The following is an 11,867-nucleotide window of genomic DNA, read 5'->3' on the forward strand; positions in this document are numbered from 1 at the left end:
ATCACCCCCTACACCTCAACCCCCTCCCACGGCACCTTCCCATGCAACCGCAGAAGGTGCAACACCTGCCCCTTTACTTCCCCCCTCCTCACCGTCCAAGGGCCCAAACACTTCTTTCAAGTGAAGCAGCACTTCACTTGCACTTCCCTCAATTTAGTCTACTGCATTCGCTGCTCACAATGCAGTCTCCTCTACATTGGAGAGACCAAACGCAGACTGGGTAACCGCTTTGTGTAACACCTTCGGTCTGTCTGCAAGCACAACCCAGACCTCCCTGTCGCTTGCCATTTCAACACACCATCCTGCTCTCACGCCCACATGTCCATCCTTGGCCTGCTGCAATGTTCCAGTGAAGCTCAATGCAAACTGAAGGAACAGCACCTCATCTTCTGACTAGGCACTTTACAGCCTTCTGGACTTAATATTGAGTTCAACAATTTCAGATCATGAACTCTCTCCTCCATCCCCACCCCCTTTCCAATCCCCCTTCTCCAATAATTTATAATTTAAAAAAAAATATTTTTCTTTTCCCACCTATTTTTAAATTTATTTCGATCTATTGTTTTATCTTTTAGCCCATTTCGATCCCTTCCCCCCACCCCACCCCCACTAGGGCCACCTGCCATTAGCTTGTCCTGCTTGCTACCCTTAATGTCCCCATTAGCACATTCCTTAGATAATATCACCACCGTCAACACCCCTTTGTCTTTTTGTCTATGACATCTTTGGCAATCTCTTCTTTGCCTCCACCTATCACTGGCCCTCTATCCAGTTCCACCTGTCCCACCCCCGTCTACCAGCTTATATTTCACCTCATTTCTCTATTTCCTTAGTTCTGATGAAGAGTCATACGGACTCGAAATGTTAACTGTATTCCTCTCTGCAGATGCTGTCAGACCTGCTGAGTTTTTCCAGGTATTTTTGTTTTTGTCACCAGAGTACCTGTTTATTATAGACACCAAACAGCAGAAGGTAGAGGACTAAGCCTTCTAGGTCGAAATTGGTTGAGGGAATTTAACCTTTATTGACCAGTGAGATTTCAAAAGGAAACAGGAAGAATTCCTGAGTTGGAAAAGGAACAAGGCAAGTTACTTCAGAAAGAGCCTGGAGAGTCCAAGGACTGCAACTGGATGAAAAAGGAGTGTATAGCCATTCAGAAACCTGAAGAAATGAAGACTGTCTTAAACAATGACATGGAAGAACAGCAGAAGAAATTCAAGGAGACACTGCTGAATGACAGAATTCAAGAAGAAGTGAGTGAGCTTCGCAAAGAAAGGGAAAACCTGTTGAAAGACCTTCACACAGTACAAAGATCCCTCAGATCAAAATTTGTGCCTCTGGAAAATTACAAAGAGAGACACAAAGAATTTAACATCATTCTGAACAAACTGAAGAACTAGTTGGCACAGAAGATGCAGCAATGTTCAATGTTCCAGGAGGAAGCCAACAGATACAAGAAGGAAACAGAAAGGCTAAAGAATCAGCTGAATGAAGTTAAAGAGGCTTTGAAAGTAAAAATGGTAGAATTTTCCAGGATGCAAGCAGATAATGAAATCATGGGTAGCTCAACTACTGAACTAAGACAAGTTGAGATTTCACCTCAGAGAAGTTTGGCCAACAGTGAAGTTTAAAAAAAAGGCTGAGACTAAATTCTGTGGTAGCAAGAAGACACATAGGAAGAGGATGCAGAATGACTGATGAGGCAACTTCTTCAAACAGGATTAAGCCTGATACTTCCCAGTTTGGAGGGGAAGGTGAAGAAAAGTCAAGGGAACCAAAAAGCAACTCATGATTTCCATTGTTGCGAGCAACAATTTACTGTTGGAGAAGCAGTATATGTAAGGAATTTCGGTGGAGGGCCGAAGTAAGCTCTGTGACCAGACCATTGTCGTATCACATGGATGTGGAGGGCCTGAGCACCTGTAAGCACGTGGATCATTTAAGAAGAAGGGAAATACTCCAACAAAATGATGTTTGACCTGTAACCACTGCTGAACCTGTGGTTCCTGTGGAAGATGCTCACCAAGGATAGACATGCCCGATGTCTCTATTGAAGTGGAAGACGCTGAACTGCCTGTGCCTAATGAGGTACCTGATGTTAATGCGGTTCCAGAGAATGTGATTCCTGCCAAAGAATCGGAAGTTATGGAGTTACGACATTCCACACAGATCAGGAAACCATCTGAAAGACTGAACTTTTAATTTCATGACCAACAGGTCATTGTAATGTCATGAGATAAATATCCTTGTAAACACAAAATTGTCCAGAAAAGTTAAAGGTGGAGGAATGTAGTAATTATAGTTTTGATAAACATAGGACTGTAGCTTTAAGAATAATCCTGTGTTGCAAGATCACATGATCTGTGTAAACCAATGAGTTAGCAGCATGGGGAAAGCCAGGAGGAGGGTTCTCATTTAGCTATAGAGTTAGATGCACAGATGCAGCTGCTGCTATTGTTTTGTAAATAAAGTTAAATGTTTCCACCAAGAAAAGTTGCCTGGAAAATCAACTCTATAACAGTGGGGGATTTCAATGTTCATCACCAAGAGTGGCTTAGCAGCACCACTACTGACTGAGCTGGCCAAGTCCTAAAGGACATAGCTACGTGATTGGATCTGCAGCAGGTGCTGAGGGAACCAACAAGAGCGAAAAACATACTTGACCTCATCCTCACCAACCTGCTTGCTACGGATGCATCTGTCCATGACAGTATCAATAGGAGTGACCACCGCACAGTCGTTGTGGAGATGAAGTCCTGCCTTCACATTGAGGATACACTCCATTGTGTCATGTGGCACTATCACCATGCTAAATGGGATAGATTTCAAACAGATCTAGCAACTCAAGACTGAGCATCTATGAGGTGCTGTGGGCCATCAGCAGCAACAGAATTGTACTCGAACACAATTTGTAATCTCATGGCCTGGCATATCCTCCACTTTAACATTACCATCAAGCCAGGGGATCAATCCTGGTACAATGAAGAGCACAAGAAGTCATGCCAGGAGCAGCACCAGGCATACCTAAAAATGAAGTGTCAACCTGGCCCTACAACTCAGGTTAACTTGCGTGCCAAACAGCATAAGCAGTAAGTGATAGACAGAGTTAAGTGATCCCACAACCAATGGATCAGATCTAAGCTCTGCAGTCCTACCACATACAGTCATGAATGTTGGCGGACAATTAAACAATTCACTAGGGGAGGAGGCTCCACAAATATCCCCATCCTCAAAGATGGGGGAGCCCAGCACATCAGTGCAAACGATAAGGCTGAGCATTTACTACAATCTTCAGTCAAAAGTGCTGAGTGGATAATCCATTTCGGCCTCCTCCGGAGGTCCCCAGCATCACAGATGTCAGTATTCGGTCAATTCAATTCACTCCACGTGTTATCAAGAAACGGCTGAAGGCACTGGATAGTGCAAAGGCTATGGGCCCTGACAATATTCCAGCAATAGTACTGAAGACTTGTGCTCCAGAACTTCCTGCGCCCCTAGCCAAGCTGTTCCAGTACAGCCACAACACTGGCATCTACCCAGCTATGTGGAAAATTGCCTGTACATAAAAAGCAGGACAAATCAGCAGGATAAAAGAGCTGAACTCCCAAGGTGAGGTGAGAGCAACTGTCCTTGACATCCAGGCTTCATTTGACCGAGTGTGACATCAAGGAGCCCTAGCAAAACTGGAGTCAGTGGCAATCGGGGGAAAACTCTTGACAGTCAACGACATTACCATCACTGAATCCCCCACTATGAACATCCTGGTGGTTACCATTGACCAGAAACTGAACTGGACTAGCCATATAAATACTATGGCTACAGAGCAGGTCAAAGGCTTGGAATCTTGCGACTCAGTTGCTGACTCCCCAAAGCCTGTCCACTATCCACAAGGCACAAGTCAGGAGTGTGATGGAATGAGTGCAGCTCCCACAACACTCAAAAAACTTGACACCATCCAGGAGAAAGCACCCTACCCACAAACATTCACTCCCTCCACCACCGATGCACAGTAGCAGCAGTGTGTACCATCTACAAGATGCACTGCAGGAATTCACCAAGGCTCCTTAGACAGCACCTTCCAAACCCACGACCACTACCATCTAGAAGGACAAGGGCAGCAGATAGATGGGAGCACCACCGCCTGGAAGTTCCCCTTCAAGTCACTCACCATCCTGACTTGGAAATATACCGCCATTCCTCCACTGTCGCTGGGTCAAAATCCTGGAACTCCCTTCCTAGCAGCACTGTGGGTGTACCTAAACCACGTGGACTGCAGTGGTTCAAGAAGGCAGCTCACCACCACCTTCTCAAGGGCAACTAGGGATGGGCAATAAATGCTGGTCCAGCCAGCGAAGCTCACATCCTGTGAATGAATTTTAAAAAAAGAACCCTATACTGAGTGGTACCACAGTTCACCTTACAGGCTGCAAACTCAGTCAATATTTGTTTTAACATTCTCTTGGAAAAGGCTTAAACAAGATTTAGCGATCCCAAACAAGCTAAAATCCATGAGGTGGTCAGCAACTCTAATACTTAATATGGAATTTCACTAAGATTGCTGCTTTTTCAAAAAGTGTGGTACAATTTATGTATTGCATTGTTCAGGTTGGTGTGGTGTTGCCAGTAGTTTAACACTGGGTGCGATAGTAATTGGGCTGCAGATGACCAGGTACACTTTGCTTACCTTGGGATTGTAAGCTAATCCATACTTACTATGCTCATGGAAGAATTCAAGTTAGATATGACGAAAACCAGCCAGCCTGACTGGAATAGAAGATTAGTCAAATTTGTACTTTTGAACACATCTAGATAAATAAAAGATAGAGAAATTATCAAGAGGAAACAAGCCTCCATGAAAAAAATCTAACCATTTAATGAGATATCATCACTATTCTTCCATCTCTTCTGCTTACCCATCCAAACAATTTACAGACTAAACATTTTAAAAAAAATTTCCCATCAACTTCCTCTCCTCCCCTTGTTTCCTTAAAGTACTGGCTCAGCTGGAATATAGTCAACTGAGGTACAGATCCATGAGCACCAGCTGCCCAAATGGTTATTATTTGCCAGCCTTCACACTCAACCTTAAATTTTCTGATAAAAAAGGGATATGACTGGTTTGTTATATAATAGGTTAACACCAAAAATAAGATAATGCTCATTGGAAACTTTAGGCTTGAGCATAAGGAAATAAGCATCACAGCTGAGCATGATATTGGAACAAACTCCAGGAAGACAGCAATCAGGAATGGGAATACTGGCTGATTTTACCCTTCCTGGTGTGCTGAGGTGAGTTCCGCTAACTTTATGCAGATTAATGCTCAAACTTGGCATCTTCCTGTTCTGCATGGCCCATTTGCTCATTGGATTCACTTGCTGAGCCATTGTGGAACCTTATAGACAAGAGTAATGAAGCTTTATAGTTTCATTGATCGTTTTTATTGTAAACTGGGATATTATCAACAATAAGAAAACATAAACTTGGGCAAAAACTGTGACACTTTTCGCACATTTGCAGCAAAGTCTGGGCTTTCTGAGTTCAGAAGGCAATAGTTTATTCCTCACTGACATTACTCAGTGGAGATTTACCTAGGGGCGTAAATTAATCATATTGTTTCATAAACAAAAGCTCCCCAAGCCAAATAGTTTCAGTTTAAGGATGTAATAGTTTAACCTATTTGATGTTTAGTTTCACTTCAAGCTGTTCAGAAGGATCTATCAATCTGAGCTGACATGCTTTCTAGAACAATTTAGGAATATACTAAAATAGGGAGCTTTCAGGCTGGCTCACTTCCAGGAACAACCTAATTTGAAAAGACCACAGTTTATCACCTTTGTTCAAGAAGAGAGAAGGGCAAACTGGCTAATTATAGATCAGTTTGCCTAATGTCAATTGTGCGTTCAGTCTTAGAATTCATAATTTGAAATAAAATTAATACACATTTGGAAATATGTAGGTTAACCAAAGACATCCAGTATAGATTTGCTAAAGGCAAGTCATATTTGACAAATTCAATACAATTTTCTTTCAAATGGCTGATTTGACACAAAAAGAGATAGTAGGTAAATGGATTTCAAATGATGTTGTGCTAGGCGTCTCATAGGACCAATAGTAAGTCATTCTGCACCATCTAAGATCAAGGCTGAGCTTTATCTTTAACTCCATATATCCACGTTGATTCCATATCCTTTAATACCTTCCTCCTCCTTTTTCAGGTACCATGCCCTAAGAGGGTGTCTGCAACCTTGGCCTTCCATTGAATTGGTCCATGATTATGCTTGGCAAAGTACTGCAGTGGTTTGCTGTTGCCATCAGCAGTATAGCTGATCAGGAAACTCTCCTGATCTTACCATCTGCCATCAAGTGTATTGGAAGGATTTACAGGCTGATAATAAACCTGTTTGGCCATGTTATCAATGCTCCTTCTGTGGCTATCAAGTCTTGAAGTGTGACATGAAGCCAGAGCTTGGGACGGTACCACTGCACCACAAGACCTCCATTTAATACCATTACCTCATAAAAATCTATCAATCTGAATTCTGAAATTTTCAATTGACCTTGCCTAGACAGCTTTTTGATGGGGAGCAATTTTCAGATTTCTACTACCCCTTGTGCTAGGAAGTGCATCTTGATACTAGATGTATTTCCTATGCTCTCTTATGTATGTGTCTGGAGTGCACCTGAGTTTTGTGCCCATTTTCCAAAGCAAAGTAGTGCACAAAGTAGAGCCCAAAAATTCCCCTAACCACACCGGATATTTTTTAGCCTTGCCCTTGCCTGTTAAATCATTATTATAATTTCTGCGGCAAGTGGCTGCAAATGCTGGATGGAAATGGTGTGGCGCCCTCCACAGGGCATGTGAGTGAAGAGGGAAGCGACTATATTTAATTGTGAACTATGTTAACTCCTTAACCAATCAGCTTGAAGGATTATGAAATGAATTGCACAAGGTTGCAGGGCATTTTGCTAGTGCTATTGGGGTTTAAACAAACTTGATAGGGGTGTGGGAACCAAAAGATAATATCAGAGAGGAATGCCAAAGTGCACTGCATACTGGGAGAGTTAGATAGTACTAGAATAGGGAATAGTAAGTTAATAGGTGGGGCCAGAGTAAGGGAGAAAGTAATAAAGTCTAAGTCAGGGTTACTGTGCATGTATATGAATGCACGGATTGTGGCAAATTAGATTGGTGAGTTACAGGTGCAGATTGCCATGTGGGAAAACAATGTTATGGCTATAACAGAAATGTGGCTCAAGGAAGGGCAGGACTGGGTGTTAAATATTCCTGGATATAAAGTGTTCAGGAAAGATAGGAAAGGTAGAAAAAGGGGGAGGGTTGTAGTATTGATTAAGTGGAGCATTACAGTACTAGAGAAAGAGGATGTCCCAGTGGTGTCAAAGACAGAATTTATTTGGCTAGAGCTAAGGAACATAGGTGATGCAAATGCATAGATAAAAACAGAAAGCTAAAAGCTACTGCGGATGCTGGAAATCCAAAACAAAAACAGAATTACCTGGAAAAACTCAGCAAGTCTGGCAGCATCGGTGGAGAAGAAAACAGTTGACGTTTCGAGTCCTCATAACCCTTCGGCAGAACTGAAGTATAGTTAGGAGAGAGGTGAAATATAAGCTGGTCTAAGGTGGGGGGCGGGGGGAGAGAGAAGTTGAGGGTGGGGTGGTTGTGGGGATAAGCAAGCAGTGATAGGAGCAGATAATCAAAAGATGTCACAGACAAAAGGATCAAAGAGGTGTTGAAGGTGGTGATATTATCTAAGAAAAGTGCTAATTAAGAATGGATGGCAGGATACTCAAGGTACAGCTCTAGTGGGGGTGGGGTGGAAAGGCTAACAAAGTATTAGTTGTAGATTTAAAAATAATGGAAATAGGTGGGAAAAGAAGAATCTATATAAATTATTGAAAAAAAAAAGGGAGGGGGAAGAAACGGGGTGGGGATGGGGGGAGGGGGAGTTTAAGATCTAAAGTTGTTGAATTCAATATTCAGCCCGGAAGGCTGTAAAGTGCCTAGTCGGAAGATGAGGTGCTGTTCCTCCAGTTTGCGTTGGGCTTCACTGGAACAATGCAGCAAGCCAAGGACAGACATGTGGGCAAGAGAACAGGGTGGAGTGTTAAAATGGCAAGAGACAGGGAGGTTTGGGTCTTTCTTGCGGACAGACCGCAGGTGTTCTGCAAAGCGGTCGCCCAGTTTGCGTTTGGTTTCTCCAATGTAGAGGAGACCGCATTGGGAGCAACGAATGCAGTAGACTAAGTTAGGGGAAATGCAAGTGAAATGCTGCTTCACTTGAAAGGAGTGTTTGGGCCCTTGGACGGTGAGGAGAGAGGAAGTGAAGGGGCAGGTGTTGCATCTTCTGCGTGGGCATGGGGAGGTGCCGTAGGTGGGGGTTGAGGAGTAGGGGGTGATGGAGGAGTGGACCAGGGTGTAGTTCGGGGTGGTCTATAGGCCACCAACTAGTGATAGTAAAAGAACAAATTTGCAAGGAAATTACAGAGGTATAAAAATTATAGAGTAATTATAATCGGGGTCTTTAATTACCCGAATATAGACCTGGATAAAAGTTATGTAAAGGGCAGAGAGGTAAGGGTTCCTAGAATGTGTTCAGGAAAATTTTCTACAGCAGTATGTTTTCAGTCCACCAAGAAAGGAGGCACTGCTAGACCTGGTTCTTGGGAATGAGGTGGGCCAAGTGGTCAAATGTCAGTAAGAGAACATTTAGGGGACAGTGATCATTGTATCATAAGGTTTAAGCTGGCTGTGGATAAGGAGAAAGAACAATCCAGAGTGAAAGTAATTAACTAGGGGAAAGGCAACTTCAATGGGATAAGATCTGGGCCAAATTAACTGGAGTCAAAGGTTGGCAAGAAAAATGGTAGCTGAACTGCGGGCTACCTTCAAAGAAAAGATAGTTCAGGCACGATCAAAGTATATTCCCTTGAAAGGGAAAGGTAGGACAAACAAATCCAGAACTCCCTGGATGACAAAACAGGTAGAAATTAACATTAGGAAGAAAAAGTATGCTTGTGATAGATGTCAGGTAGAAAGTACAATTGAAAACCAGGTTGAATACAGGAGGTTCAGTGGGCAGGTGAAAAAGCAAATAAGAGAAACACTGTTGGAATATGAGAAGAGAATTGCAGCTAACATAAAATGGAATATCAAAGTCTTCTATATGCATATAAATAGTAAAAGGGTGATAAAAGGTGGAGTAGGGCCGATTAGGGACCAAAAAGGGGATTTACACATGGAGGCTGGGGGCAGCGGGGCCCAGGCGAGGCTGGGGACATAGCTGAGGTATTAAATGAATATTTTGCATGTCTTTACCAAGTAAGAAGATGCTACCCAGACATATGAACATACATATAAACATATGAATTAGGAGCAGGAGCAGGCGACTTGGCCTTTTGAGCCTGCTCTGCCATTCAATAAAATCGTGGCTGATCTGATTATAACCTCCACTCCACATTCCTGCCTACTCCTGATAACCTTTCACCCACTTGTTTATCAAGAATCTATCTAACTCTGCCTCAAAAATATTCAATGCTTACACTAACTTTTGAGGAAGAGAATTCCAAAGACTGAAGACACTGAGAGAAAAAAATTTCTCCTCATCTCTATCTTAAATGAGCGACTCCTTATTTTTAAACCATGACCTCGAGTTCTAGGTTCTCGGGCAAGAGGAAACAGCCTTTCCACATCCACTCTGTCAAGACCTCTCAAGATCCGAAAGGCTTAAATCAAGTTGCCTCTAACACTCCTAAACTCCGGTGGAGAAAATCCTAACCTGTCCAACCTTTACTCATAAGACAACCCACCCATTCCTGCGGCAGAATTTTTCTGTCGGTGAGCTGGGGGCGGAGCCCGCTGATGGACACGAAAATGACACGGGATGACGTTGGGGGTTCCCCCCAACGTCATCCTGTCCCATTTAAATATTCAGGAAGGCGGGCGGACAGCGCGATCAGCTGTCTGCCCGCCGACCTGTCAATGGCCAATTGAGGCCATTGACAGGATAATTAAGCCAATTAAAAGCCATGCCTGTCCAGCCTTAAGGTTGGTGGGCAGGCCAGGAGCCCCAGCGGGCTTCTGAAAAAACATGAAACCTCATCCACCGGTGGGATGAGGTTTCATGTCTGTTTTAAAAAACTTTAATAAAGTTTATGTGATATTTATTAACATGTCCCATCTCGTGTGATATTGTCACATGAGGGGGACATGTTAATCATTTTTTTATTTTTGTATTTTTCAACTTTCAAAAACTGTCAGCGCTCTCTCTGAGGCAGCACTTAGTCTCAGGGAATCCCCTCCTGCCCGCACAGGAAGTGCATAGTGCTTCCCGTCGGGCGGCCAGCTGGGCGGGACTTAATTGGCCCGTCCACTCAAAATGGCGATGGGGCCCGTCTCAGCGGTGGCGAACGGGCAGCCGATCACCGCTGAGCCGGTGGGGCCTGCCCGTCCATCAAGGGCAAAATTCTGCCCCTGGTATTAGTCTAGTAAACTTTCTCTGAACTGCTTCTAACACATTTACATCCTTCCTTAAATAAGGAGACTAATACTGTACACAGTACTTCAATTATTTGCTGTACCTGTATTCGCCTTTTGTGATTCATGCACTAGGACACCAGATCCTTTGAATCTCAGGGCTCTGCAATCTCACCATTTAGACAATATGATTCTTCTTTATTCTTTCTGCCATAATGGACAATTTCACATTTGCCCACATTATACTCCATTTGCCAGATATTTGCCCATTCACTTAACCTATCTATGCCACTTTGTAGGCTCCTTACATCCTTTTCACAACTTACATTCCTACCTATCTTTGTGTCATCAGCAAATTTAGCAACAATACCTTCACTCCCTTCATCCAAGTCATTTATACAAATTGTAAAAAGTTGAGGCCCAAGCGCTGATCCCTGTGGCACACCACTCGTTACATTCCGCCAATCCATTTATGGCTACCCTCTGCTTCCTGTTATCTAGCCAATCTTCTATCCATGCCAATATGTTACGCCCTCCAGCATGACCTTTTATTTTCCGTAATAAACTTTGATGTGGCACCTTATCAACTGTCTTCTGGAAATCTAGGTACAGTACATCCACTGGTTCCCCTTTATCCACAGCATATATGACTCCTTGAAAGAACTCCAGTAAATTGGTTAAACATAATTTCCCTTTTACAAAACCATGTTGACTCTGCCATATTGCCTTGAATTTTTCTAAGTGCCCTGCTATAACATCTTTAATAATAGCTTCCAACACTTTCCCTATAATAGATGCTGAGCTAACCTCTCTGTAGTTTCCTGCTTTCTGTCCCCGCCCCTTTTAAATAAAGGAGTTACATTTGCTATTTTCCAATCTAATGGAACCTGTCCCAAATCCAGGGAGTTTTGGAAAATTAAAACCTATGCATCAACTATATCATTAGCCACTTCTTTCAAGACCTGTCAGTCAGGACCCAAGGATTTGTCAGCTGTAGCCCCAACAATTTGCTCAGTACTACTCCCCTGGTGATTGTAATTTTCCCAAGTTCCTCCTTCCCTTCCGTTTCCTGATTTGCAGCTATTTCTGGGATGTTACTTGTATCCTCTATAGTGAAGACCGATGCAAAATACTGGTTCAATTCATCTGCCATCTCCTTATTTTCCGTTATTAATTCTCCAGACTCACTTTCTATAGGACCAATGCTCACTTTTCTAACTCCTTTCTTATTTAAATATCCATAGAAACTCTTACTATCCATATTTATATTTATAGCTAGCTTCCTCTTGTACTCTAATTTTTCCATCCTTATTAATCTTTTTGTCATTCTTTGCTGTTCTTTATATTCTATCCAAACATCTGACCTGCCAC

This window comes from Cetorhinus maximus, chromosome 5, assembly GCF_964194155.1.
Source record: "Cetorhinus maximus chromosome 5, sCetMax3.hap1.1, whole genome shotgun sequence".
Classification (NCBI taxonomy): domain Eukaryota; kingdom Metazoa; phylum Chordata; class Chondrichthyes; order Lamniformes; family Cetorhinidae; genus Cetorhinus; species Cetorhinus maximus.